This window comes from Rhinoderma darwinii, chromosome 1 (genome assembly GCF_050947455.1).
Source record: "Rhinoderma darwinii isolate aRhiDar2 chromosome 1, aRhiDar2.hap1, whole genome shotgun sequence".
NCBI lineage: Eukaryota > Metazoa > Chordata > Amphibia > Anura > Rhinodermatidae > Rhinoderma > Rhinoderma darwinii.
Window position 1 is genome coordinate 216351846 of NC_134687.1, and position 24737 is coordinate 216376582.

At 34.0% G+C, this 24737-nt stretch overlaps 29 non-coding genes across 29 annotated transcripts; all 29 read right to left on the bottom strand.

Annotated features, from left to right (window-relative positions):
- Positions 1-273: 273 nt before the first annotated feature.
- Positions 274-346, bottom strand: TRNAK-UUU (transfer RNA lysine (anticodon UUU)). Its single transcript has one exon. It is a non-coding gene; the product is annotated as a tRNA-Lys (tRNA).
- A 776-nt stretch (positions 347-1122) lies between these two features.
- Positions 1123-1195, bottom strand: TRNAK-UUU (transfer RNA lysine (anticodon UUU)). The gene has a single exon. It is a non-coding gene; the product is annotated as a tRNA-Lys (tRNA).
- Positions 1196-1971: 776 nt separating this feature from the next.
- On the bottom strand, positions 1972-2044 carry TRNAK-UUU (transfer RNA lysine (anticodon UUU)). Its single transcript has one exon. It is a non-coding gene; the product is annotated as a tRNA-Lys (tRNA).
- Positions 2045-2820: 776 nt separating this feature from the next.
- TRNAK-UUU (transfer RNA lysine (anticodon UUU)) lies at positions 2821-2893 on the bottom strand. Its single transcript has one exon. It is a non-coding gene; the product is annotated as a tRNA-Lys (tRNA).
- Positions 2894-3669: 776 nt separating this feature from the next.
- Positions 3670-3742, bottom strand: TRNAK-UUU (transfer RNA lysine (anticodon UUU)). Its single transcript has one exon. It is a non-coding gene; the product is annotated as a tRNA-Lys (tRNA).
- Positions 3743-4518: 776 nt separating this feature from the next.
- Positions 4519-4591, bottom strand: TRNAK-UUU (transfer RNA lysine (anticodon UUU)). Its single transcript has one exon. It is a non-coding gene; the product is annotated as a tRNA-Lys (tRNA).
- A 776-nt stretch (positions 4592-5367) lies between these two features.
- Positions 5368-5440, bottom strand: TRNAK-UUU (transfer RNA lysine (anticodon UUU)). Its single transcript has one exon. It is a non-coding gene; the product is annotated as a tRNA-Lys (tRNA).
- Positions 5441-6216: 776 nt separating this feature from the next.
- TRNAK-UUU (transfer RNA lysine (anticodon UUU)) lies at positions 6217-6289 on the bottom strand. Its single transcript has one exon. It is a non-coding gene; the product is annotated as a tRNA-Lys (tRNA).
- A 776-nt stretch (positions 6290-7065) lies between these two features.
- Positions 7066-7138, bottom strand: TRNAK-UUU (transfer RNA lysine (anticodon UUU)). Its single transcript has one exon. It is a non-coding gene; the product is annotated as a tRNA-Lys (tRNA).
- Positions 7139-7914: 776 nt separating this feature from the next.
- Positions 7915-7987, bottom strand: TRNAK-UUU (transfer RNA lysine (anticodon UUU)). Its single transcript has one exon. It is a non-coding gene; the product is annotated as a tRNA-Lys (tRNA).
- Positions 7988-8763: 776 nt separating this feature from the next.
- TRNAK-UUU (transfer RNA lysine (anticodon UUU)) lies at positions 8764-8836 on the bottom strand. The gene has a single exon. It is a non-coding gene; the product is annotated as a tRNA-Lys (tRNA).
- A 420-nt stretch (positions 8837-9256) lies between these two features.
- On the bottom strand, positions 9257-9329 carry TRNAK-UUU (transfer RNA lysine (anticodon UUU)). Its single transcript has one exon. It is a non-coding gene; the product is annotated as a tRNA-Lys (tRNA).
- A 776-nt stretch (positions 9330-10105) lies between these two features.
- TRNAK-UUU (transfer RNA lysine (anticodon UUU)) lies at positions 10106-10178 on the bottom strand. Its single transcript has one exon. It is a non-coding gene; the product is annotated as a tRNA-Lys (tRNA).
- A 776-nt stretch (positions 10179-10954) lies between these two features.
- Positions 10955-11027, bottom strand: TRNAK-UUU (transfer RNA lysine (anticodon UUU)). The gene has a single exon. It is a non-coding gene; the product is annotated as a tRNA-Lys (tRNA).
- Positions 11028-12652: 1625 nt separating this feature from the next.
- TRNAK-UUU (transfer RNA lysine (anticodon UUU)) lies at positions 12653-12725 on the bottom strand. The gene has a single exon. It is a non-coding gene; the product is annotated as a tRNA-Lys (tRNA).
- Positions 12726-13501: 776 nt separating this feature from the next.
- Positions 13502-13574, bottom strand: TRNAK-UUU (transfer RNA lysine (anticodon UUU)). Its single transcript has one exon. It is a non-coding gene; the product is annotated as a tRNA-Lys (tRNA).
- A 776-nt stretch (positions 13575-14350) lies between these two features.
- TRNAK-UUU (transfer RNA lysine (anticodon UUU)) lies at positions 14351-14423 on the bottom strand. The gene has a single exon. It is a non-coding gene; the product is annotated as a tRNA-Lys (tRNA).
- A 776-nt stretch (positions 14424-15199) lies between these two features.
- TRNAK-UUU (transfer RNA lysine (anticodon UUU)) lies at positions 15200-15272 on the bottom strand. Its single transcript has one exon. It is a non-coding gene; the product is annotated as a tRNA-Lys (tRNA).
- A 776-nt stretch (positions 15273-16048) lies between these two features.
- Positions 16049-16121, bottom strand: TRNAK-UUU (transfer RNA lysine (anticodon UUU)). The gene has a single exon. It is a non-coding gene; the product is annotated as a tRNA-Lys (tRNA).
- Positions 16122-16897: 776 nt separating this feature from the next.
- On the bottom strand, positions 16898-16970 carry TRNAK-UUU (transfer RNA lysine (anticodon UUU)). Its single transcript has one exon. It is a non-coding gene; the product is annotated as a tRNA-Lys (tRNA).
- Positions 16971-17746: 776 nt separating this feature from the next.
- TRNAK-UUU (transfer RNA lysine (anticodon UUU)) lies at positions 17747-17819 on the bottom strand. The gene has a single exon. It is a non-coding gene; the product is annotated as a tRNA-Lys (tRNA).
- Positions 17820-18595: 776 nt separating this feature from the next.
- TRNAK-UUU (transfer RNA lysine (anticodon UUU)) lies at positions 18596-18668 on the bottom strand. Its single transcript has one exon. It is a non-coding gene; the product is annotated as a tRNA-Lys (tRNA).
- Positions 18669-19444: 776 nt separating this feature from the next.
- Positions 19445-19517, bottom strand: TRNAK-UUU (transfer RNA lysine (anticodon UUU)). The gene has a single exon. It is a non-coding gene; the product is annotated as a tRNA-Lys (tRNA).
- A 776-nt stretch (positions 19518-20293) lies between these two features.
- TRNAK-UUU (transfer RNA lysine (anticodon UUU)) lies at positions 20294-20366 on the bottom strand. The gene has a single exon. It is a non-coding gene; the product is annotated as a tRNA-Lys (tRNA).
- Positions 20367-21142: 776 nt separating this feature from the next.
- On the bottom strand, positions 21143-21215 carry TRNAK-UUU (transfer RNA lysine (anticodon UUU)). Its single transcript has one exon. It is a non-coding gene; the product is annotated as a tRNA-Lys (tRNA).
- Positions 21216-21991: 776 nt separating this feature from the next.
- Positions 21992-22064, bottom strand: TRNAK-UUU (transfer RNA lysine (anticodon UUU)). The gene has a single exon. It is a non-coding gene; the product is annotated as a tRNA-Lys (tRNA).
- Positions 22065-22859: 795 nt separating this feature from the next.
- Positions 22860-22932, bottom strand: TRNAK-UUU (transfer RNA lysine (anticodon UUU)). The gene has a single exon. It is a non-coding gene; the product is annotated as a tRNA-Lys (tRNA).
- Positions 22933-23708: 776 nt separating this feature from the next.
- On the bottom strand, positions 23709-23781 carry TRNAK-UUU (transfer RNA lysine (anticodon UUU)). The gene has a single exon. It is a non-coding gene; the product is annotated as a tRNA-Lys (tRNA).
- A 794-nt stretch (positions 23782-24575) lies between these two features.
- TRNAK-UUU (transfer RNA lysine (anticodon UUU)) lies at positions 24576-24648 on the bottom strand. Its single transcript has one exon. It is a non-coding gene; the product is annotated as a tRNA-Lys (tRNA).
- Positions 24649-24737: the final 89 nt, after the last annotated feature.

Here is a 24737-nt window from a genome sequence, read left to right on the forward strand (position 1 = left end):
TATCATCATTTATATTTTGAGCTATAGCACTGTTATAATGTATATGCTTTTAAAGTCTACTTTCAGAAGAAGAGAAAAGTGTAATTTCATCTTGTCTTAATGAAATTCTTTAGGCTGCTAAAGTTTGAGGCGGCAAGACATCATTAGATCATACTTAATTCTATCCTTAAGACATAAAGTTACATCATTAATCCAATAATTTTTTTAGAGTATGAAATCTACGTAATGTTCAAATCATAAATAAGTGAAACGTCTTGATTTCTAAAAGACACACGCCTGAACAGGGACTTGAACCCTGAACCCTCAGATTAAAAGTCTGATGCTCTACCGACTGAGCTATCCAGGCTCTCCAAAACCAAAACGTGTGCGGGAAAATCGGCGTTTCTCTCCTTCTCATATATATTCTGACCTGGAGTGCTTTGTTATGTGGTTTCAAGGGTTACTTAGACAAGAAAAGTATAAAGTTATTTTGACTTGATAAAATCAGCTACGGTGCTAAAGTTTAAACAGTCAAGACATTGTTAGATCATACATTTTTCTTTTTTAAGGCATAAAGTTTAAATTTTGTTCTGACATCCAGGAAATCTTAAAAGCATGGACTAGTTCTTAGTTTCAAAGAGAGTTTCAGTCATGGATAAGTGATAGGTTGTTTTTCAAAAGACTTACACCTGAACAGGTACCCTCAGATCGAAAGTGTGATGCTCTATCAACTATTTACCTTAGTTTCAAAGAGAGTTTCAGTCATAGATAAGTGATAGATTGTTTTTTCAAAAGACTCATGTGATACTCTACCCACTAAACTATCCAGGCTCTATAAAACACAAAAATATGCAAGAAAATCGATGGTGTTATCATCATTTATATTTTGAGCTATAGCACTGTTATAATGTATATGCTTTTAAAGTCTACTTTCAGAAGAAGAGAAAAGTGTAATTTCATCTTGTCTTAATGAAATTCTTTAGGCTGCTAAAGTTTGAGGCGGCAAGACATCATTAGATCATACTTAATTCTATCCTTAAGACATAAAGTTACATCATTAATCCAATAATTTTTTTAGAGTATGAAATCTACGTAATGTTCAAATCATAAATAAGTGAAACGTCTTGATTTCTAAAAGACACGAGCCTGAACAGGGACTTGAACCCTGGACCCTCAGATTAAAAGTCTGATGCTCTACCGACTGAGCTATCCAGGCTCTCCAAAACCAAAACGTGTGCGGGAAAATCGGCGTTTCTCTCCTTCTCATATATATTCTGACCTGGAGTGCTTTGTTATGTGGTTTCAAGGGTTACTTAGACAAGAAAAGTATAAAGTTATTTTGACTTGATAAAATCAGCTACGGTGCTAAAGTTTAAACAGTCAAGACATTGTTAGATCATACATTTTTCTTTTTTAAGGCATAAAGTTTACATTTTGTTCTGACATCCAGGAAATCTTAAAAGCATGGACTAATTCTTAGTTTCAAAGAGAGTTTCAGTCATGGATAAGTGATAGGTTGTTTTTCAAAAGACTTACACCTGAACAGGTACCCTCAGATCGAAAGTGTGATGCTCTATCAACTATTTACCTTAGTTTCAAAGAGAGTTTCAGTCATAGATAATTGATAGATTGTTTTTTCAAAAGACTCATGTGATACTCTACCCACTAAACTATCCAGGCTCTATAAAACACAAAAATATGCAAGAAAATCGATGGTGTTATCATCATTTATATTTTGAGCTATAGCACTGTTATAATGTATATGCTTTTAAAGTCTACTTTCAGAAGAAGAGAAAAGTGTAATTTCATCTTGTCTTAATGAAATTCTTTAGGCTGCTAAAGTTTGAGGCGGCAAGACATCATTAGATCATACTTAATTCTATCCTTAAGACATAAAGTTACATCATTAATCCAATAATTTTTTTAGGGTATGAAATCTACGTAATGTTCAAATCATAAATAAGTGAAACGTCTTGATTTCTAAAAGACATGCGCCTGAACAGGGACTTGAACCCTGGACCCTCAGATTAAAAGTCTGATGCTCTACCGACTGAGCTATCCAGGCTCTCCAAAACCAAAACGTGTGCGGGAAAATCGGCGTTTCTCTCCTTCTCATATATATTCTGACCTGGAGTGCTTTGTTATGTGGTTTCAAGGGTTACTTAGACAAGAAAAGTATAAAGTTATTTTGACTTGATAAAATCAGCTACGGTGCTAAAGTTTAAACAGTCAAGACATTGTTAGATCATACATTTTTCTTTTTTAAGGCATAAAGTTTAAATTTTGTTCTGACATCCAGGAAATCTTAAAAGCATGGACTAGTTCTTAGTTTCAAAGAGAGTTTCAGTCATGGATAAGTGATAGGTTGTTTTTCAAAAGACTTACACCTGAACAGGTACCCTCAGATTGAAAGTGTGATGCTCTATCAACTATTTACCTTAGTTTCAAAGAGAGTTTCAGTCATAGATAATTGATAGATTGTTTTTTCAAAAGACTCATGTGATACTCTACCCACTAAACTATCCAGGCTCTATAAAACACAAAAATATGCAAGAAAATCGATGGTGTTATCATCATTTATATTTTGAGCTATAGCACTGTTATAATGTATATGCTTTTAAAGTCTACTTTCAGAAGAAGAGAAAAGTGTAATTTCATCTTGTCTTAATGAAATTCTTTAGGCTGCTAAAGTTTGAGGCGGCAAGACATCATTAGATCATACTTAATTCTATCCTTAAGACATAAAGTTACATCATTAATCCAATAATTTTTTTAGAGTATGAAATCTACGTAATGTTCAAATCATAAATAAGTGAAACGTCTTGATTTCTAAAAGACACGCGCCTGAACAGGGACTTGAACCCTGGACCCTCAGACTAAAAGTCTGATGCTCTACCGACTGAGCTATCCAGGCTCTCCAAAACCAAAACGTGTGCGGGAAAATCGGCGTTTCTCTCCTTCTCATATATATTCTGACCTGGAGTGCTTTGTTATGTGGTTTCAAGGGTTACTTAGACAAGAAAAGTATAAAGTTATTTTGACTTGATAAAATCAGCTACGGTGCTAAAGTTTAAACAGTCAAGACATTGTTAGATCATACATTTTTCTTTTTTAAGGCATAAAGTTTAAATTTTGTTCTGACATCCAGGAAATCTTAAAAGCATGGACTAGTTCTTAGTTTCAAAGAGAGTTTCAGTCATGGATAAGTGATAGGTTGTTTTTCAAAAGACTTACACCTGAACAGGTACCCTCAGATCGAAAGTGTGATGCTCTATCAACTATTTACCTTAGTTTCAAAGAGAGTTTCAGTCATAGATAAGTGATAGATTGTTTTTTCAAAAGACTCATGTGATACTCTACCCACTAAACTATCCAGGCTCTATAAAACACAAAAATATGCAAGAAAATCGATGGTGTTATCATCATTTATATTTTGAGCTATAGCACTGTTATAATGTATATGCTTTTAAAGTCTACTTTCAGAAGAAGAGAAAAGTGTAATTTCATCTTGTCTTAATGAAATTCTTTAGGCTGCTAAAGTTTGAGGCGGCAAGACATCATTAGATCATACTTAATTCTATCCTTAAGACATAAAGTTACATCATTAATCCAATAATTTTTTTAGAGTATGAAATCTACGTAATGTTCAAATCATAAATAAGTGAAACGTCTTGATTTCTAAAAGACACGCGCCTGAACAGGGACTTGAACCCTGGACCCTCAGATTAAAAGTCTGATGCTCTACCGACTGAGCTATCCAGGCTCTCCAAAACCAAAACGTGTGCGGGAAAATCGGCGTTTCTCTCCTTCTCATATATATTCTGACCTGGAGTGCTTTGTTATGTGGTTTCAAGGGTTACTTAGACAAGAAAAGTATAAAGTTATTTTGACTTGATAAAATCAGCTACGGTGCTAAAGTTTAAACAGTCAAGACATTGTTAGATCATACATTTTTCTTTTTTAAGGCATAAAGTTTAAATTTTGTTCTGACATCCAGGAAATCTTAAAAGCATGGACTAGTTCTTAGTTTCAAAGAGAGTTTCAGTCATGGATAAGTGATAGGTTGTTTTTCAAAAGACTTACACCTGAACAGGTACCCTCAGATCGAAAGTGTGATGCTCTATCAACTATTTACCTTAGTTTCAAAGAGAGTTTCAGTCATAGATAAGTGATAGATTGTTTTTTCAAAAGACTCATGTGATACTCTACCCACTAAACTATCCAGGCTCTATAAAACACAAAAATATGCAAGAAAATCGATGGTGTTATCATCATTTATATTTTGAGCTATAGCACTGTTATAATGTATATGCTTTTAAAGTCTACTTTCAGAAGAAGAGAAAAGTGTAATTTCATCTTGTCTTAATGAAATTCTTTAGGCTGCTAAAGTTTGAGGCGGCAAGACATCATTAGATCATACTTAATTCTATCCTTAAGACATAAAGTTACATCATTAATCCAATAATTTTTTTAGAGTATGAAATCTACGTAATGTTCAAATCATAAATAAGTGAAACGTCTTGATTTCTAAAAGACACACGCCTGAACAGGGACTTGAACCCTGAACCCTCAGATTAAAAGTCTGATGCTCTACCGACTGAGCTATCCAGGCTCTCCAAAACCAAAACGTGTGCGGGAAAATCGGCGTTTCTCTCCTTCTCATATATATTCTGACCTGGAGTGCTTTGTTATGTGGTTTCAAGGGTTACTTAGACAAGAAAAGTATAAAGTTATTTTGACTTGATAAAATCAGCTACGGTGCTAAAGTTTAAACAGTCAAGACATTGTTAGATCATACATTTTTCTTTTTTAAGGCATAAAGTTTAAATTTTGTTCTGACATCCAGGAAATCTTAAAAGCATGGACTAGTTCTTAGTTTCAAAGAGAGTTTCAGTCATGGATAAGTGATAGGTTGTTTTTCAAAAGACTTACACCTGAACAGGTACCCTCAGATCGAAAGTGTGATGCTCTATCAACTATTTACCTTAGTTTCAAAGAGAGTTTCAGTCATAGATAAGTGATAGATTGTTTTTTCAAAAGACTCATGTGATACTCTACCCACTAAACTATCCAGGCTCTATAAAACACAAAAATATGCAAGAAAATCGATGGTGTTATCATCATTTATATTTTGAGCTATAGCACTGTTATAATGTATATGCTTTTAAAGTCTACTTTCAGAAGAAGAGAAAAGTGTAATTTCATCTTGTCTTAATGAAATTCTTTAGGCTGCTAAAGTTTGAGGCGGCAAGACATCATTAGATCATACTTAATTCTATCCTTAAGACATAAAGTTACATCATTAATCCAATAATTTTTTTAGAGTATGAAATCTACGTAATGTTCAAATCATAAATAAGTGAAACGTCTTGATTTCTAAAAGACACGAGCCTGAACAGGGACTTGAACCCTGGACCCTCAGATTAAAAGTCTGATGCTCTACCGACTGAGCTATCCAGGCTCTCCAAAACCAAAACGTGTGCGGGAAAATCGGCGTTTCTCTCCTTCTCATATATATTCTGACCTGGAGTGCTTTGTTATGTGGTTTCAAGGGTTACTTAGACAAGAAAAGTATAAAGTTATTTTGACTTGATAAAATCAGCTACGGTGCTAAAGTTTAAACAGTCAAGACATTGTTAGATCATACATTTTTCTTTTTTAAGGCATAAAGTTTACATTTTGTTCTGACATCCAGGAAATCTTAAAAGCATGGACTAATTCTTAGTTTCAAAGAGAGTTTCAGTCATGGATAAGTGATAGGTTGTTTTTCAAAAGACTTACACCTGAACAGGTACCCTCAGATCGAAAGTGTGATGCTCTATCAACTATTTACCTTAGTTTCAAAGAGAGTTTCAGTCATAGATAATTGATAGATTGTTTTTTCAAAAGACTCATGTGATACTCTACCCACTAAACTATCCAGGCTCTATAAAACACAAAAATATGCAAGAAAATCGATGGTGTTATCATCATTTATATTTTGAGCTATAGCACTGTTATAATGTATATGCTTTTAAAGTCTACTTTCAGAAGAAGAGAAAAGTGTAATTTCATCTTGTCTTAATGAAATTCTCTAGGCTGCTAAAGTTTGAGGCGGCAAGACATCATTAGATCATACTTAATTCTATCCTTAAGACATAAAGTTACATCATTAATCCAATAATTTTTTTAGGGTATGAAATCTACGTAATGTTCAAATCATAAATAAGTGAAACGTCTTGATTTCTAAAAGACATGCGCCTGAACAGGGACTTGAACCCTGGACCCTCAGATTAAAAGTCTGATGCTCTACCGACTGAGCTATCCAGGCTCTCCAAAACCAAAACGTGTGCGGGAAAATCGGCGTTTCTCTCCTTCTCATATATATTCTGACCTGGAGTGCTTTGTTATGTGGTTTCAAGGGTTACTTAGACAAGAAAAGTATAAAGTTATTTTGACTTGATAAAATCAGCTACGGTGCTAAAGTTTAAACAGTCAAGACATTGTTAGATCATACATTTTTCTTTTTTAAGGCATAAAGTTTAAATTTTGTTCTGACATCCAGGAAATCTTAAAAGCATGGACTAGTTCTTAGTTTCAAAGAGAGTTTCAGTCATGGATAAGTGATAGGTTGTTTTTCAAAAGACTTACACCTGAACAGGTACCCTCAGATCGAAAGTGTGATGCTCTATCAACTATTTACCTTAGTTTCAAAGAGAGTTTCAGTCATAGATAAGTGATAGATTGTTTTTTCAAAAGACTCATGTGATGCTCTACCCACTAAACTATCCAGGCTCTATAAAACACAAAAATATGCAAGAAAATCGATGGTGTTATCATCATTTATATTTTGAGCTATAGCACTGTTATAATGTATATGCTTTTAAAGTCTACTTTCAGAAGAAGAGAAAAGTGTAATTTCATCTTGTCTTAATGAAATTCTCTAGGCTGCTAAAGTTTGAGGCGGCAAGACATCATTAGATCATACTTAATTCTATCCTTAAGACATAAATTTACATCATTAATCCAATAATTTTTTTAGAGTATGAAATCTACGTAATGTTCAAATCATAAATAAGTGAAACGTCTTGATTTCTAAAAGACACACGCCTGAACAGGGACTTGAACCCTGGACCCTCAGATTAAAAGTTTGATGCTCTACCGACTGAGCTATCCAGGCTCTCCAAAACCAAAACGTGTGCGGGAAAATCGGCGTTTCTCTCCTTCTCATATATATTCTGACCTGGAGTGCTTTGTTATGTGGTTTCAAGGGTTACTTAGACAAGAAAAGTATAAAGTTATTTTGACTTGATAAAATCAGCTACGGTGCTAAAGTTTAAACAGTCAAGACATTGTTAGATCATACATTTTTCTTTTTTAAGGCATAAAGTTTAAATTTTGTTCTGACATCCAGGAAATCTTAAAAGCATGGACTAGTTCTTAGTTTCAAAGAGAGTTTCAGTCATGGATAAGTGATAGGTTGTTTTTCAAAAGACTTACACCTGAACAGGTACCCTCAGATCGAAAGTGTGATGCTCTATCAACTATTTACCTTAGTTTCAAAGAGAGTTTCAGTCATAGATAAGTGATAGATTGTTTTTTCAAAAGACTCATGTGATACTCTACCCACTAAACTATCCAGGCTCTATAAAACACAAAAATATGCAAGAAAATCGATGGTGTTATCATCATTTATATTTTGAGCTATAGCACTGTTATAATGTATATGCTTTTAAAGTCTACTTTCAGAAGAAGAGAAAAGTGTAATTTCATCTTGTCTTAATGAAATTCTTTAGGCTGCTAAAGTTTGAGGCGGCAAGACATCATTAGATCATACTTAATTCTATCCTTAAGACATAAAGTTACATCATTAATCCAATAATTTTTTTAGAGTATGAAATCTACGTAATGTTCAAATCATAAATAAGTGAAACGTCTTGATTTCTAAAAGACACGCGCCTGAACAGGGACTTGAACCCTGGACCCTCAGATTAAAAGTCTGATGCTCTACCGACTGAGCTATCCAGGCTCTCCAAAACCAAAACGTGTGCGGGAAAATCGGCGTTTCTCTCCTTCTCATATATATTCTGACCTGGAGTGCTTTGTTATGTGGTTTCAAGGGTTACTTAGACAAGAAAAGTATAAAGTTATTTTGACTTGATAAAATCAGCTACGGTGCTAAAGTTTAAACAGTCAAGACATTGTTAGATCATACATTTTTCTTTTTTAAGGCATAAAGTTTAAATTTTGTTCTGACATCCAGGAAATCTTAAAAGCATGGACTAGTTCTTAGTTTCAAAGAGAGTTTCAGTCATGGATAAGTGATAGGTTGTTTTTCAAAAGACTTACACCTGAACAGGTACCCTCAGATCGAAAGTGTGATGCTCTATCAACTATTTACCTTAGTTTCATAGAGAGTTTCAGTCATAGACAAGTGATAGATTGTTTTTTCAAAAGACTCATGTGATACTCTACCCACTAAACTATCCAGGCTCTATAAAACACAAAAATATGCAAGAAAATCGATGGTGTTATCATCATTTATATTTTGAGCTATAGCACTGTTATAATGTATATGCTTTTAAAGTCTACTTTCAGAAGAAGAGAAAAGTGTAATTTCATCTTGTCTTAATGAAATTCTTTAGGCTGCTAAAGTTTGAGGCGGCAAGACATCATTAGATCATACTTAATTCTATCCTTAAGACATAAAGTTACATCATTAATCCAATAATTTTTTTAGAGTATGAAATCTACGTAATGTTCAAATCATAAATAAGTGAAGCGTCTTGATTTCTAAAAGACACGCGCCTGAACAGGGACTTGAACCCTGGACCTTCAGATTAAAAGTCTGATGCTCTACCGACTGAGCTATCCAGGCTCTCCAAAACCAAAACGTGTGCGGGAAAATCGGCGTTTCTCTCCTTCTCATATATATTCTGACCTGGAGTGCTTTGTTATGTGGTTTCAAGGGTTACTTAGACAAGAAAAGTATAAAGTTATTTTGACTTGATAAAATCGATGGTGTTATCATCATTTATATTTTGAGCTATAGCACTGTTATAATGTATATGCTTTTAAAGTCTACTTTCAGAAGAAGAGAAAAGTGTAATTTCATCTTGTCTTAATGAAATTCTTTAGGCTGCTAAAGTTTGAGGCGGCAAGACATCATTAGATCATACTTAATTCTATCCTTAAGACATAAAGTTACATCATTAATCCAATAATTTTTTTAGAGTATGAAATCTACGTAATGTTCAAATCATAAATAAGTGAAACGTCTTGATTTCTAAAAGACACGCGCCTGAACAGGGACTTGAACCCTGGACCCTCAGATTAAAAGTCTGATGCTCTACCGACTGAGCTATCCAGGCTCTCCAAAACCAAAACGTGTGCGGGAAAATCGGCGTTTCTCTCCTTCTCATATATATTCTGACCTGGAGTGCTTTGTTATGTGGTTTCAAGGGTTACTTAGACAAGAAAAGTATAAAGTTATTTTGACTTGATAAAATCAGCTACGGTGCTAAAGTTTAAACAGTCAAGACATTGTTAGATCATACATTTTTCTTTTTTAAGGCATAAAGTTTAAATTTTGTTCTGACATCCAGGAAATCTTAAAAGCATGGACTAGTTCTTAGTTTCAAAGAGAGTTTCAGTCATGGATAAGTGATAGGTTGTTTTTCAAAAGACTTACACCTGAACAGGTACCCTCAGATCGAAAGTGTGATGCTCTATCAACTATTTACCTTAGTTTCAAAGAGAGTTTCAGTCATAGATAAGTGATAGATTGTTTTTTCAAAAGACTCATGTGATACTCTACCCACTAAACTATCCAGGCTCTATAAAACACAAAAATATGCAAGAAAATCGATGGTGTTATCATCATTTATATTTTGAGCTATAGCACTGTTATAATGTATATGCTTTTAAAGTCTACTTTCAGAAGAAGAGAAAAGTGTAATTTCATCTTGTCTTAATGAAATTCTTTAGGCTGCTAAAGTTTGAGGCGGCAAGACATCATTAGATCATACTTAATTCTATCCTTAAGACATAAAGTTACATCATTAATCCAATAATTTTTTTAGAGTATGAAATCTACGTAATGTTCAAATCATAAATAAGTGAAACGTCTTGATTTCTAAAAGACATGCGCCTGAACAGGGACTTGAACCCTGGACCCTCAGATTAAAAGTCTGATGCTCTACCGACTGAGCTATCCAGGCTCTCCAAAACCAAAACGTGTGCGGGAAAATCGGCGTTTCTCTCCTTCTCATATATATTCTGACCTGGAGTGCTTTGTTATGTGGTTTCAAGGGTTACTTAGACAAGAAAAGTATAAAGTTATTTTGACTTGATAAAATCAGCTACGGTGCTAAAGTTTAAACAGTCAAGACATTGTTAGATCATACATTTTTCTTTTTTAAGGCATAAAGTTTAAATTTTGTTCTGACATCCAGGAAATCTTAAAAGCATGGACTAGTTCTTAGTTTCAAAGAGAGTTTCAGTCATGGATAAGTGATAGGTTGTTTTTCAAAAGACTTACACCTGAACAGGTACCCTCAGATCGAAAGTGTGATGCTCTATCAACTATTTACCTTAGTTTCAAAGAGAGTTTCAGTCATAGATAAGTGATAGATTGTTTTTTCAAAAGACTCATGTGATACTCTACCCACTAAACTATCCAGGCTCTATAAAACACAAAAATATGCAAGAAAATCGATGGTGTTAGCATCATTTATATTTTGAGCTATAGCACTGTTATAATGTATATGCTTTTAAAGTCTACTTTCAGAAGAAGAGAAAAGTGTAATTTCATCTTGTCTTAATGAAATTCTTTAGGCTGCTAAAGTTTGAGGCGGCAAGACATCATTAGATCATACTTAATTCTATCCTTAAGACATAAAGTTACATCATTAATCCAATAATTTTTTTAGAGTATGAAATCTACGTAATGTTCAAATCATAAATAAGTGAAACGTCTTGATTTCTAAAAGGCACGCGCCTGAACAGGGACTTGAACCCTGGACCCTCAGATTAAAAGTCTGATGCTCTACCGACTGAGCTATCCAGGCTCTCCAAAACCAAAACGTGTGCGGGAAAATCGGCGTTTCTCTCCTTCTCATATATATTCTGACCTGGAGTGCTTTGTTATGTGGTTTCAAGGGTTACTTAGACAAGAAAAGTATAAAGTTATTTTGACTTGATAAAATCAGCTACGGTGCTAAAGTTTAAACAGTCAAGACATTGTTAGATCATACATTTTTCTTTTTTAAGGCATAAAGTTTAAATTTTGTTCTGACATCCAGGAAATCTTAAAAGCATGGACTAGTTCTTAGTTTCAAAGAGAGTTTCAGTCATGGATAAGTGATAGGTTGTTTTTCAAAAGACTTACACCTGAACAGGTACCCTCAGATCGAAAGTGTGATGCTCTATCAACTATTTACCTTAGTTTCAAAGAGAGTTTCAGTCATAGATAAGTGATAGATTGTTTTTTCAAAAGACTCATGTGATACTCTACCCACTAAACTATCCAGGCTCTATAAAACACAAAAATATGCAAGAAAATCGATGGTGTTATCATCATTTATATTTTGAGCTATAGCACTGTTATAATGTATATGCTTTTAAAGTCTACTTTCAGAAGAAGAGAAAAGTGTAATTTCATCTTGTCTTAATGAAATTCTTTAGGCTGCTAAAGTTTGAGGCGGCAAGACATCATTAGATCATACTTAATTCTATCCTTAAGACATAAAGTTACATCATTAATCCAATAATTTTTTTAGAGTATGAAATCTACGTAATGTTCAAATCATAAATAAGTGAAACGTCTTGATTTCTAAAAGGCACGCGCCTGAACAGGGACTTGAACCCTGGACCCTCAGATTTAAAGTCTGATGCTCTACCGACTGAGCTATCCAGGCTCTCCAAAACCAAAACGTGTGCGGGAAAATCGGCGTTTCTCTCCTTCTCATATATATTCTGACCTGGAGTGCTTTGTTATGTGGTTTCAAGGGTTACTTAGACAAGAAAAGTATAAAGTTATTTTGACTTGATAAAATCAGCTACGGTGCTAAAGTTTAAACAGTCAAGACATTGTTAGATCATACATTTTTCTTTTTTAAGGCATAAAGTTTAAATTTTGTTCTGACATCCAGGAAATCTTAAAAGCATGGACTAGTTCTTAGTTTCAAAGAGAGTTTCAGTCATGGATAAGTGATAGGTTGTTTTTCAAAAGACTTACACCTGAACAGGTACCCTCAGATCGAAAGTGTGATGCTCTATCAACTATTTACCTTAGTTTCAAAGAGAGTTTCAGTCATAGATAAGTGATAGATTGTTTTTTCAAAAGACTCATGTGATACTCTACCCACTAAACTATCCAGGCTCTATAAAACACAAAAATATGCAAGAAAATCGATGGTGTTATCATCATTTATATTTTGAGCTATAGCACTGTTATAATGTATATGCTTTTAAAGTCTACTTTCAGAAGAAGAGAAAAGTGTAATTTCATCTTGTCTTAATGAAATTCTTTAGGCTGCTAAAGTTTGAGGCGGCAAGACATCATTAGATCATACTTAATTCTATCCTTAAGACATAAAGTTACATCATTAATATAATAATTTTTTTAGAGTATGAAATCTACGTAATGTTCAAATCATAAATAAGTGAAACGTCTTGATTTCTAAAAGACACACGCCTGAACAGGGACTTGAACCCTGGACCCTCAGATTAAAAGTCTGATGCTCTACCGACTGAGCTATCCAGGCTCTCCAAAACCAAAACGTGTGCGGGAAAATCGGCGTTTCTCTCCTTCTCATATATATTCTGACCTGGAGTGCTTTGTTATGTGGTTTCAAGGGTTACTTAGACAAGAAAAGTATAAAGTTATTTTGACTTGATAAAATCAGCTACGGTGCTAAAGTTTAAACAGTCAAGACATTGTTAGATCATACATTTTTCTTTTTTAAGGCATAAAGTTTAAATTTTGTTCTGACATCCAGGAAATCTTAAAAGCATGGACTAGTTCTTAGTTTCAAAGAGAGTTTCAGTCATGGATAAGTGATAGGTTGTTTTTCAAAAGACTTACACCTGAACAGGTACCCTCAGATCGAAAGTGTGATGCTCTATCAACTATTTACCTTAGTTTCAAAGAGAGTTTCAGTCATAGATAAGTGATAGATTGTTTTTTCAAAAGACTCATGTGATACTCTACCCACTAAACTATCCAGGCTCTATAAAACACAAAAATATGCAAGAAAATCGATGGTGTTATCATCATTTATATTTTGAGCTATAGCACTGTTATAATGTATATGCTTTTAAAGTCTACTTTCAGAAGAAGAGAAAAGTGTAATTTCATCTTGTCTTAATGAAATTCTTTAGGCTGCTAAAGTTTGAGGCGGCAAGACATCATTAGATCATACTTAATTCTATCCTTAAGACATAAAGTTACATCATTAATATAATAATTTTTTTAGAGTATGAAATCTACGTAATGTTCAAATCATAAATAAGTGAAACGTCTTGATTTCTAAAAGACACACGCCTGAACAGGGACTTGAACCCTGGACCCTCAGATTAAAAGTCTGATGCTCTACCGACTGAGCTATCCAGGCTCTCCAAAACCAAAACGTGTGCGGGAAAATCGGCGTTTCTCTCCTTCTCATATATATTCTGACCTGGAGTGCTTTGTTATGTGGTTTCAAGGGTTACTTAGACAAGAAAAGTATAAAGTTATTTTGACTTGATAAAATCAGCTACGGTGCTAAAGTTTAAACAGTCAAGACATTGTTAGATCATACATTTTTCTTTTTTAAGGCATAAAGTTTAAATTTTGTTCTGACATCCAGGAAATCTTAAAAGCATGGACTAGTTCTTAGTTTCAAAGAGAGTTTCAGTCATGGATAAGTGATAGGTTGTTTTTCAAAAGACTTACACCTGAACAGGTACCCTCAGATCGAAAGTGTGATGCTCTATCAACTATTTACCTTAGTTTCAAAGAGAGTTTCAGTCATAGATAAGTGATAGATTGTTTTTTCAAAAGACTCATGTGATACTCTACCCACTAAACTATCCAGGCTCTATAAAACACAAAAATATGCAAGAAAATCGATGGTGTTATCAACATTTATATTTTGAGCTATAGCACTGTTATAATGTATATGCTTTTAAAGTCTACTTTCAGAAGAAGAGAAAAGTGTAATTTCATCTTGTCTTAATGAAATTCTTTAGGCTGCTAAAGTTTGAGGCGGCAAGACATCATTAGATCATACTTAATTCTATCCTTAAGACATAAAGTTACATCATTAATCCAATAATTTTTTTAGGGTATGAAATCTACGTAATGTTCAAATCATAAATAAGTGAAACGTCTTGATTTCTAAAAGACATGCGCCTGAACAGGGACTTGAACCCTGGACCCTCAGATTAAAAGTCTGATGCTCTACCGACTGAGCTATCCAGGCTCTCCAAAACCAAAACGTGTGCGGGAAAATCGGCGTTTCTCTCCTTCTCATATATATTCTGACCTGGAGTGCTTTGTTATGTGGTTTCAAGGGTTACTTAGACAAGAAAAGTATAAAGTTATTTTGACTTGATAAAATCAGCTACGGTGCTAAAGTTTAAACAGTCAAGACATTGTTAGATCATACATTTTTCTTTTTTAAGGCATAAAGTTTAAATTTTGTTCTGACATCCAGGAAATCTTAAAAGCATGGACTAGTTCTTAGTTTCAAAGAGAGTTTCAGTCATGGATAAGTGATAGGTTGTTTTTCAAAAGACTTACACCTGAACAGGTACCCTCAGATCGAAAGTGTGATGCTCTATCAACTATTTACCTTAGTTTCAAAGAGAGTTTCAGTCATAGATAAGTGATAGATTGTTTTTTCAAAAGACTCATGTGATACTCTACCCACTAAACTATCCAGGCTCTATAAAACACAAAAATATGCAAGAAAATCGATGGTGTTATCAACATTTATATTTTGAGCTATAGCACTGTTATAATGTATATGCTTTTAAAGTCTACTTTCAGAAGAAGAGAAAAGTGTAATTTCATCTTGTCTTAATGAAATTCTTTAGGCTGCTAAAGTTTGAGGCGGCAAGACATCATTAGATGATACTTAATTCTATCCTTAAGACATAAAGTTACATCATTAATCCAATAATTTTTTTAGGGTATGAAATCTACGTAATGTTCAAATCATAAATAAGTGAAACGTCTTGATTTCTAAAAGACATGCGCCTGAACAGGGACTTGAACCCTGGACCCTCAGATTAAAAGTCTGATGCTCTACCGACTGAGCTATCCAGGCTCTCCAAAACCAAAACGTGTGCGGGAAAATCGGCGTTTCTCTCCTTCTCATATATATTCTGACCTGGAGTGCTTTGTTATGTGGTTTCAAGGGTTACTTAGACAAGAAAAGTATAAAGTTATTTTGACTTGATAAAATCAGCTACGGTGCTAAAGTTTAAACAGTCAAGACATTGTTAGATCATACATTTTTCTTTTTTAAGGCATAAAGTTTAAATTTTGTTCTGACATCCAGGAAATCTTAAAAGCATGGACTAGTTCTTAGTTTCAAAGAGAGTTTCAGTCATGGATAAGTGATAGGTTGTTTTTCAAAAGACTTACACCTGAACAGGTACCCTCAGATCGAAAGTGTGATGCTCTATCAACTATTTACCTTAGTTTCAAAGAGAGTTTCAGTCATAGATAAGTGATAGATTGTTTTTTCAAAAGACTCATGTGATACTCTACCCACTAAACTATCCAGGCTCTATAAAACACAAAAATATGCAAGAAAATCGATGGTGTTATCATCATTTATATTTTGAGCTATAGCACTGTTATAACGTATATGCTTTTAAAGTCTACTTTCAGAAGAAGAGAAAAGTGTAATTTCATCTTGTCTTAATGAAATTCTTTAGGCTGCTAAAGTTTGAGGCGGCAAGACATCATTAGATCATACTTAATTCTATCCTTAAGACATAAAGTTACATCATTAATCCAATAATTTTTTTAGAGTATGAAATCTACGTAATGTTCAAATCATAAATAAGTGAAACGTCTTGATTTCTAAAAGACATGCGCCTGAACAGGGACTTGAACCCTGGACCCTCAGATTAAAAGTCTGATGCTCTACCGACTGAGCTATCCAGGCTCTCCAAAACCAAAACGTGTGCGGGAAAATCGGCGTTTCTCTCCTTCTCATATATATTCTGACCTGGAGTGCTTTGTTATGTGGTTTCAAGGGTTACTTAGACAAGAAAAGTATAAAGTTATTTTGACTTGATAAAATCAGCTACGGTGCTAAAGTTTAAACAGTCAAGACATTGTTAGATCATACATTTTTCTTTTTTAAGGCATAAAGTTTAAATTTTGTTCTGACATCCAGGAAATCTTAAAAGCATGGACTAGTTCTTAGTTTCAAAGAGAGTTTCAGTCATGGATAAGTGATAGGTTGTTTTTCAAAAGACTTACACCTGAACAGGTACCCTCAGATCGAAAGTGTGATGCTCTATCAACTATTTACCTTAGTTTCATAGAGAGTTTCAGTCATAGACAAGTGATAGATTGTTTTTTCAAAAGACTCATGTGATACTCTACCCACTAAACTATCCAGGCTCTATAAAACACAAAAATATGCAAGAAAATCGATGGTGTTATCATCATTTATATTTTGAGCTATAGCACTGTTATAATGTATATGCTTTTAAAGTCTACTTTCAGAAGAAGAGAAAAGTGTAATTTCATCTTGTCTTAATGAAATTCTTTAGGCTGCTAAAGTTTGAGGCGGCAAGACATCATTAGATCATACTTAATTCTATCCTTAAGACATAAAGTTACATCATTAATCCAATAATTTTTTTAGAGTATGAAATCTACGTAATGTTCAAATCATAAATAAGTGAAACGTCTTGATTTCTAAAAGACACGTGCCTGAACAGGGACTTGAACCCTGGACCCTCAGATTAAAAGTCTGATGCTCTACCGACTGAGCTATCCAGGCTCTCCAAAACCAAAACGTGTGCGGGAAAATCGGCGTTTCTCTCCTTCTCATATATATTCTGACCTGGAGTGCTTTGTTATGTGGTTTCAAGGGTTACTTAGACAAGAAAAGTATAAAGTTATTTTGACTTGATAAAATCAGCTACGGTGCTAAAGTTTAAACAGTCAAGACATTGTTAGATCATACATTTTTCTTTTTTAAGGCATAAAGTTTAAATTTTGTTCTGACATCCAGGAAATCTTAAAAGCATGGACTAGTTCTTAGTTTCAAAGAGAGTTTCAGTCATGGATAAGTGATAGGTTGTTTTTCAAAAGACTTACACCTGAACAGGTACCCTCAGATCGAAAGTGTGATGCTCTATCAACTATTTACCTTAGTTTTAAAGAGAGTTTCAGTCATAGATAAGTGATAGATTGTTTTTTCAAAAGACTCATGTGATACTCTACCCACTAAACTATCCAGGCTCTATAAAACACAAAAATATGCAAGAAAATCGATGGTGTTAGCATCATTTATATTTTGAGCTATAGCACTGTTATAATGTATATGCTTTTAAAGTCTACTTTCAGAAGAAGAGAAAAGTGTAATTTCATCTTGTCTTAATGAAATTCTTTAGGCTGCTAAAGTTTGAGGCGGCAAGACATCATTAGATCATACTTAATTCTATCCTTAAGACATAAAGTTACATCATTAATCCAATAATTTTTTTAGAGTATGAAATCTACGTAATGTTCAAATCATAAATAAGTGAAACGTCTTGATTTCTAAAAGACACACGCCTGAACAGGGACTTGAACCCTGGACCCTCAGATTAAAAGTCTGATGCTCTACCGACTGAGCTATCCAGGCTCTCCAAAACCAAAACGTGTGCGGGAAAATCGGCGTTTCTCTCCTTCTCATATATATTCTGACCTGGAGTGCTTTGTTATGTGGTTTCAAGGGTTACTTAGACAAGAAAAGTATAAAGTTATTTTGACTTGATAAAATCAGCTACGGTGCTAAAGTTTAAACAGTCAAGACATTGTTAGATCATACATTTTTCTTTTTTAAGGCATAAAGTTTAAATTTTGTTCTGACATCCAGGAAATCTTAAAAGCATGGACTAGTTCTTAGTTTCAAAGAGAGTTTCAGTCATGGATAAGTGATAGGTTGTTTTTCAAAAGACTTACACCTGAACAGGTACCCTCAGATCGAAAGTGTGATGCTCTATCAACTATTTACCTTAGTTTCAAAGAGAGTTTCAGTCATAGATAAGTGATAGATTGTTTTTTCAAAAGACTCATGTGATACTCTACCCACTAAACTATCCAGGCTCTATAAAACACAAAAATATGCAAGAAAATCGATGGTGTTATCATCATTTATATTTTGAGCTATAGCACTGTTATAATGTATATGCTTTTAAAGTCTACTTTCAGAAGAAGAGAAAAGTGTAATTTCATCTTGTCTTAATGAAATTCTTTAGGCTGCTAAAGTTTGAGGCGGCAAGACATCATTAGATCATACTTAATTCTATCCTTAAGACATAAAGTTACATCATTAATATAATAATTTTTTTAGAGTATGAAATCTACGTAATGTTCAAATCATAAATAAGTGAAACGTCTTGATTTCTAAAAGACACATGCCTGAACAGGGACTTGAACCCTGGACCCTCAGATTAAAAGTCTGATGCTCTACCGACTGAGCTATCCAGGCTCTCCAAAACCAAAACGTGTGCGGGAAAATCGGCGTTTCTCTCCTTCTCATATATATTCTGACCTGGAGTGCTTTGTTATGTGGTTTCAAGGGTTACTTAGACAAGAAAAGTATAAAGTTATTTTGACTTGATAAAATCAGCTACGGTGCTAAAGTTTAAACAGTCAAGACATTGTTAGATCATACATTTTTCTTTTTTAAGGCATAAAGTTTAAATTTTGTTCTGACATCCAGGAAATCTTAAAAGCATGGACTAGTTCTTAGTTTCAAAGAGAGTTTCAGTCATGGATAAGTGATAGGTTGTTTTTCAAAAGACTTACACCTGAACAGGTACCCTCAGATCGAAAGTGTGATGCTCTATCAACTATTTACCTTAGTTTCAAAGAGAGTTTCAGTCATAGATAAGTGATAGATTGTTTTTTCAAAAGACTCATGTGATACTCTACCCACTAAACTATCCAGGCTCTATAAAACACAAAAATATGCAAGAAAATCGATGGTGTTATCAACATTTATATTTTGAGCTATAGCACTGTTATAATGTATATGCTTTTAAAGTCTACTTTCAGAAGAAGAGAAAAGTGTAATTTCATCTTGTCTTAATGAAATTCTTTAGGCTGCTAAAGTTTGAGGCGGCAAGACATCATTAGATCATACTTAATTCTATCCTTAAGACATAAAGTTACATCATTAATCCAATAATTTTTTTAGGGTATGAAATCTACGTAATGTTCAAATCATAAATAAGTGAAACGTCTTGATTTCTAAAAGACATGCGCCTGAACAGGGACTTGAACCCTGGACCCTCAGATTAAAAGTCTGATGCTCTACCGACTGAGCTATCCAGGCTCTCCAAAACCAAAACGTGTGCGGGAAAATCGGCGTTTCTCTCCTTCTCATATATATTCTGACCTGGAGTGCTTTGTTATGTGGTTTCAAGGGTTACTTAGACAAGAAAAGTATAAAGTTATTTTGACTTGATAAAATCAGCTACGGTGCTAAAGTTTAAACAGTCAAGACATTGTTAGATCATACATTTTTCTTTTTTAAGGCATAAAGTTTAAATTTTGTTCTGACATCCAGGAAATCTTAAAAGCATGGACTAGTTCTTAGTTTCAAAGAGAGTTTCAGTCATGGATAAGTGATAGGTTGTTTTTCAAAAGACTTACACCTGAACAGGTACCCTCAGATCGAAAGTGTGATGCTCTATCAACTATTTACCTTAGTTTCAAAGAGAGTTTCAGTCATAGATAAGTGATAGATTGTTTTTTCAAAAGACTCATGTGATACTCTACCCACTAAACTATCCAGGCTCTATAAAACACAAAAATATGCAAGAAAATCGATGGTGTTATCAACATTTATATTTTGAGCTATAGCACTGTTATAATGTATATGCTTTTAAAGTCTACTTTCAGAAGAAGAGAAAAGTGTAATTTCATCTTGTCTTAATGAAATTCTTTAGGCTGCTAAAGTTTGAGGCGGCAAGACATCATTAGATCATACTTAATTCTATCCTTAAGACATAAAGTTACATCATTAATCCAATAATTTTTTTAGGGTATGAAATCTACGTAATGTTCAAATCATAAATAAGTGAAACGTCTTGATTTCTAAAAGACACGCGTCTGAACAGGGACTTGAACCCTGGACCCTCAGATTAAAAGTCTGATGCTCTACCGACTGAGCTATCCAGGCTCTCCAAAACCAAAACGTGTGCGGGAAAATCGGCGTTTCTCTCCTTCTCATATATATTCTGACCTGGAGTGCTTTGTTATGTGGTTTCAAGGGTTACTTAGACAAGAAAAGTATAAAGTTATTTTGACTTGATAAAATCAGCTACGGTGCTAAAGTTTAAACAGTCAAGACATTGTTAGATCATACATTTTTCTTTTTTAAGGCATAAAGTTTAAATTTTGTTCTGACATCCAGGAAATCTTAAAAGCATGGACTAGTTCTTAGTTTCAAAGAGAGTTTCAGTCATGGATAAGTGATAGGTTGTTTTTCAAAAGACTTACACCTGAACAGGTACCCTCAGATCGAAAGTGTGATGCTCTATCAACTATTTACCTTAGTTTCAAAGAGAGTTTCAGTCATAGATAAGTGATAGATTGTTTTTTCAAAAGACTCATGTGATGCTCTACCCACTAAACTATCCAGGCTCTATAAAACACAAAAATATGCAAGAAAATCGATGGTGTTATCATCATTTATATTTTGAGCTATAGCACTGTTATAATGTATATGCTTTTAAAGTCTACTTTCAGAAGAAGAGAAAAGTGTAATTTCATCTTGTCTTAATGAAATTCTCTAGGCTGCTAAAGTTTGAGGCGGCAAGACATCATTAGATCATACTTAATTCTATCCTTAAGACATAAATTTACATCATTAATCCAATAATTTTTTTAGAGTATGAAATCTACGTAATGTTCAAATCATAAATAAGTGAAACGTCTTGATTTCTAAAAGACATGCGCCTGAACAGGGACTTGAACCCTGGACCCTCAGATTAAAAGTCTGATGCTCTACCGACTGAGCTATCCAGGCTCTCCAAAACCAAAACGTGTGCGGGAAAATCGGCGTTTCTCTCCTTCTCATATATATTCTGACCTGGAGTGCTTTGTTATGTGGTTTCAAGGGTTACTTAGACAAGAAAAGTATAAAGTTATTTTGACTTGATAAAATCAGCTACGGTGCTAAAGTTTAAACAGTCAAGACATTGTTAGATCATACATTTTTCTTTTTTAAGGCATAAAGTTTAAATTTTGTTCTGACATCCAGGAAATCTTAAAAGCATGGACTAGTTCTTAGTTTCAAAGAGAGTTTCAGTCATGGATAAGTGATAGGTTGTTTTTCAAAAGACTTACACCTGAACAGGTACCCTCAGATCGAAAGTGTGATGCTCTATGAACTATTTACCTTAGTTTCAAAGAGAGTTTCAGTCATAGATAAGTGATAGATTGTTTTTTCAAAAGACTCATGTGATACTCTACCCACTAAACTATCCAGGCTCTATAAAACACAAAAATATGCAAGAAAATCGATGGTGTTATCATCATTTATATTTTGAGCTATAGCACTGTTATAATGTATATGCTTTTAAAGTCTACTTTCAGAAGAAGAGAAAAGTGTAATTTCATCTTGTCTTAATGAAATTCTTTAGGCTGCTAAAGTTTGAGGCGGCAAGACATCATTAGATCATACTTAATTCTATCCTTAAGACATAAAGTTACATCATTAATCCAATAATTTTTTTAGAGTATGAAATCTACGTAATGTTCAAATCATAAATAAGTGAAACGTCTTGATTTCTAAAAGACATGCGCCTGAACAGGGACTTGAACCCTGGACCCTCAGATTAAAAGTCTGATGCTCTACCGACTGAGCTATCCAGGCTCTCCAAAACCAAAACCAAAACCAAAACCAAAACGTGTGCGGGAAAATCGGCGTTTCTCTCCTTCTCATATATATTCTGACCTGGAGTGCTTTGTTATGTGGTTTCAAGGGTTACTTAGACAAGAAAAGTATAAAGTTATTTTGACTTGATAAAATCAGCTACGGTGCTAAAGTTTTCACAGTCAAGACATTGTTAGATCATACATTTTTCTTTTTTAAGGCATAAAGTTTAAATTTTGTTCTGACATCCAGGAAATCTTAAAAGCATGGACTAGTTCTTAGTTTCAAAGAGAGTTTCAGTCATGGATAAGTGAAAGGTTGTTTTTCAAAAGACTTACACCTGAACAGGTACCCTCAGATCGAAAGTGTGATGCTCTATCAACTATTTACCTTAGTTTCAAAGAGAGTTTCAGTCATAGATAAGTGATAGATTGTTTTTTCAAAAGACTCATGTGATACTCTACCCACTAAACTATCCAGGCTCTATAAAACACAAAAAATATGCAAGAAAATCGATGGTGTTATCATCATTTATATTTTGAGCTATAGCACTGTTATAATGTATATGCTTTTAAAGTCTACTTTCAGAAGAAGAGAAAAGTGTAATTTCATCTTGTCTTAATGAAATTCTCTAGGCTGCTAAAGTTTGAGGCGGCAAGACATCATTAGATCATACTTAATTCTATCCTTAAGACATAAAGTTACATCATTAATCCAATAATTTTTTTAGAGTATGAAATCTACGTAATGTTCAAATCATAAATAAGTGAAACGTCTTGATTTCTAAAAGACACACGCCTGAACAGGGACTTGAACCCTGGACCCTCAGATTAAAAGTCTGATGCTCTACCGACTGAGCTATCCAGGCTTTCCAAAACCAAAACGTGTGCGGGAAAATCGGCGTTTCTCTCCTTCTCATATATATTCTGACCTGGAGTGCTTTGTTATGTGGTTTCAAGGGTTACTTAGACAAGAAAAGTATAAAGTTATTTTGACTTGATAAAATCAGCTACGGTGCTAAAGTTTTCACAGTCAAGACATTGTTAGATCATACATTTTTCTTTTTTAAGGCATAAAGTTTAAATTTTGTTCTGACATCCAGGAAATCTTAAAAGCATGGACTAGTTCTTAGTTTCAAAGAGAGTTTCAGTCATGGATAAGTGAAAGGTTGTTTTTCAAAAGACTTACACCTGAACAGGTACCCTCAGATCGAAAGTGTGATGCTCTATCAACTATTTACCTTAGTTTTAAAGAGAGTTTCAGTCATAGATAAGTGATAGATTGTTTTTTCAAAAGACTCATGTGATACTCTACCCACTAAACTATCCAGGCTCTATAAAACACAAAAATATGCAAGAAAATCGATGGTGTTATCATCATTTATATTTTGAGCTATAGCACTGTTATAATGTATATGCTTTTAAAGTCTACTTTCAGAAGAAGAGAAAAGTGTAATTTCATCTTGTCTTAATGAAATTCTCTAGGCTGCTAAAGTTTGAGGCGGCAAGACATCATTAGATCATACTTAATTCTATCCTTAAGACATAAAGTTACATCATTAATCCAATAATTTTTTTAGAGTATGAAATCTACGTAATGTTCAAATCATAAATAAGTGAAACGTCTTGATTTCTAAAAGACACGCGCCTGAACAGGGACTTGAACCCTGGACCCTCAGATTAAAAGTCTGATGCTCTACCGACTGAGCTATCCAGGCTCTCCAAAACCAAAACCAAAACCAAAACCAAAACGTGTGCGGGAAAATCGGCGTTTCTCTCCTTCTCATATATATTCTGACCTGGAGTGCTTTGTTATGTGGTTTCAAGGGTTACTTAGACAAGAAAAGTATAAAGTTATTTTGACTTGATAAAATCAGCTACGGTGCTAAAGTTTAAACAGTCAAGACATTGTTAGATCATACATTTTTCTTTTTTAAGGCATAAAGTTTAAATTTTGTTCTGACATCCAGGAAATCTTAAAAGCATGGACTAGTTCTTAGTTTCAAAGAGAGTTTCAGTCATGGATAAGTGATAGGTTGTTTTTCAAAAGACTTACACCTGAACAGGTACCCTCAGATCGAAAGTGTGATGCTCTATCAACTATTTACCTTAGTTTCAAAGAGAGTTTCAGTCATAGATAAGTGATAGATTGTTTTTTCAAAAGACTCATGTGATACTCTACCCACTAAACTATCCAGGCTCTATAAAACACAAAAATATGCAAGAAAATCGATGGTGTTATCATCATTTATATTTTGAGCTATAGCACTGTTATAATGTATATGCTTTTAAAGTCTACTTTCAGAAGAAGAGAAAAGTGTAATTTCATCTTGTCTTAATGAAATTCTCTAGGCTGCTAAAGTTTGAGGCGGCAAGACATCATTAGATCATACTTAATTCTATCCTTAAGACATAAAGTTACATCATTAATCCAATAATTTTTTTAGAGTATGAAATCTACGTAATGTTCAAATCATAAATAAGTGAAACGTCTTGATTTCTAAAAGACACGTGCCTGAACAGGGACTTGAACCCTGGACCCTCAGATTAAAAGTCTGATGCTCTACCGACTGAGCTATCCAGGCTCTCCAAAACCAAAACGTGTGCGGGAAAATCGGCGTTTCTCTCCTTCTGATATATATTCTGACCTGGAGTGCTTTGTTATGTGGTTTCA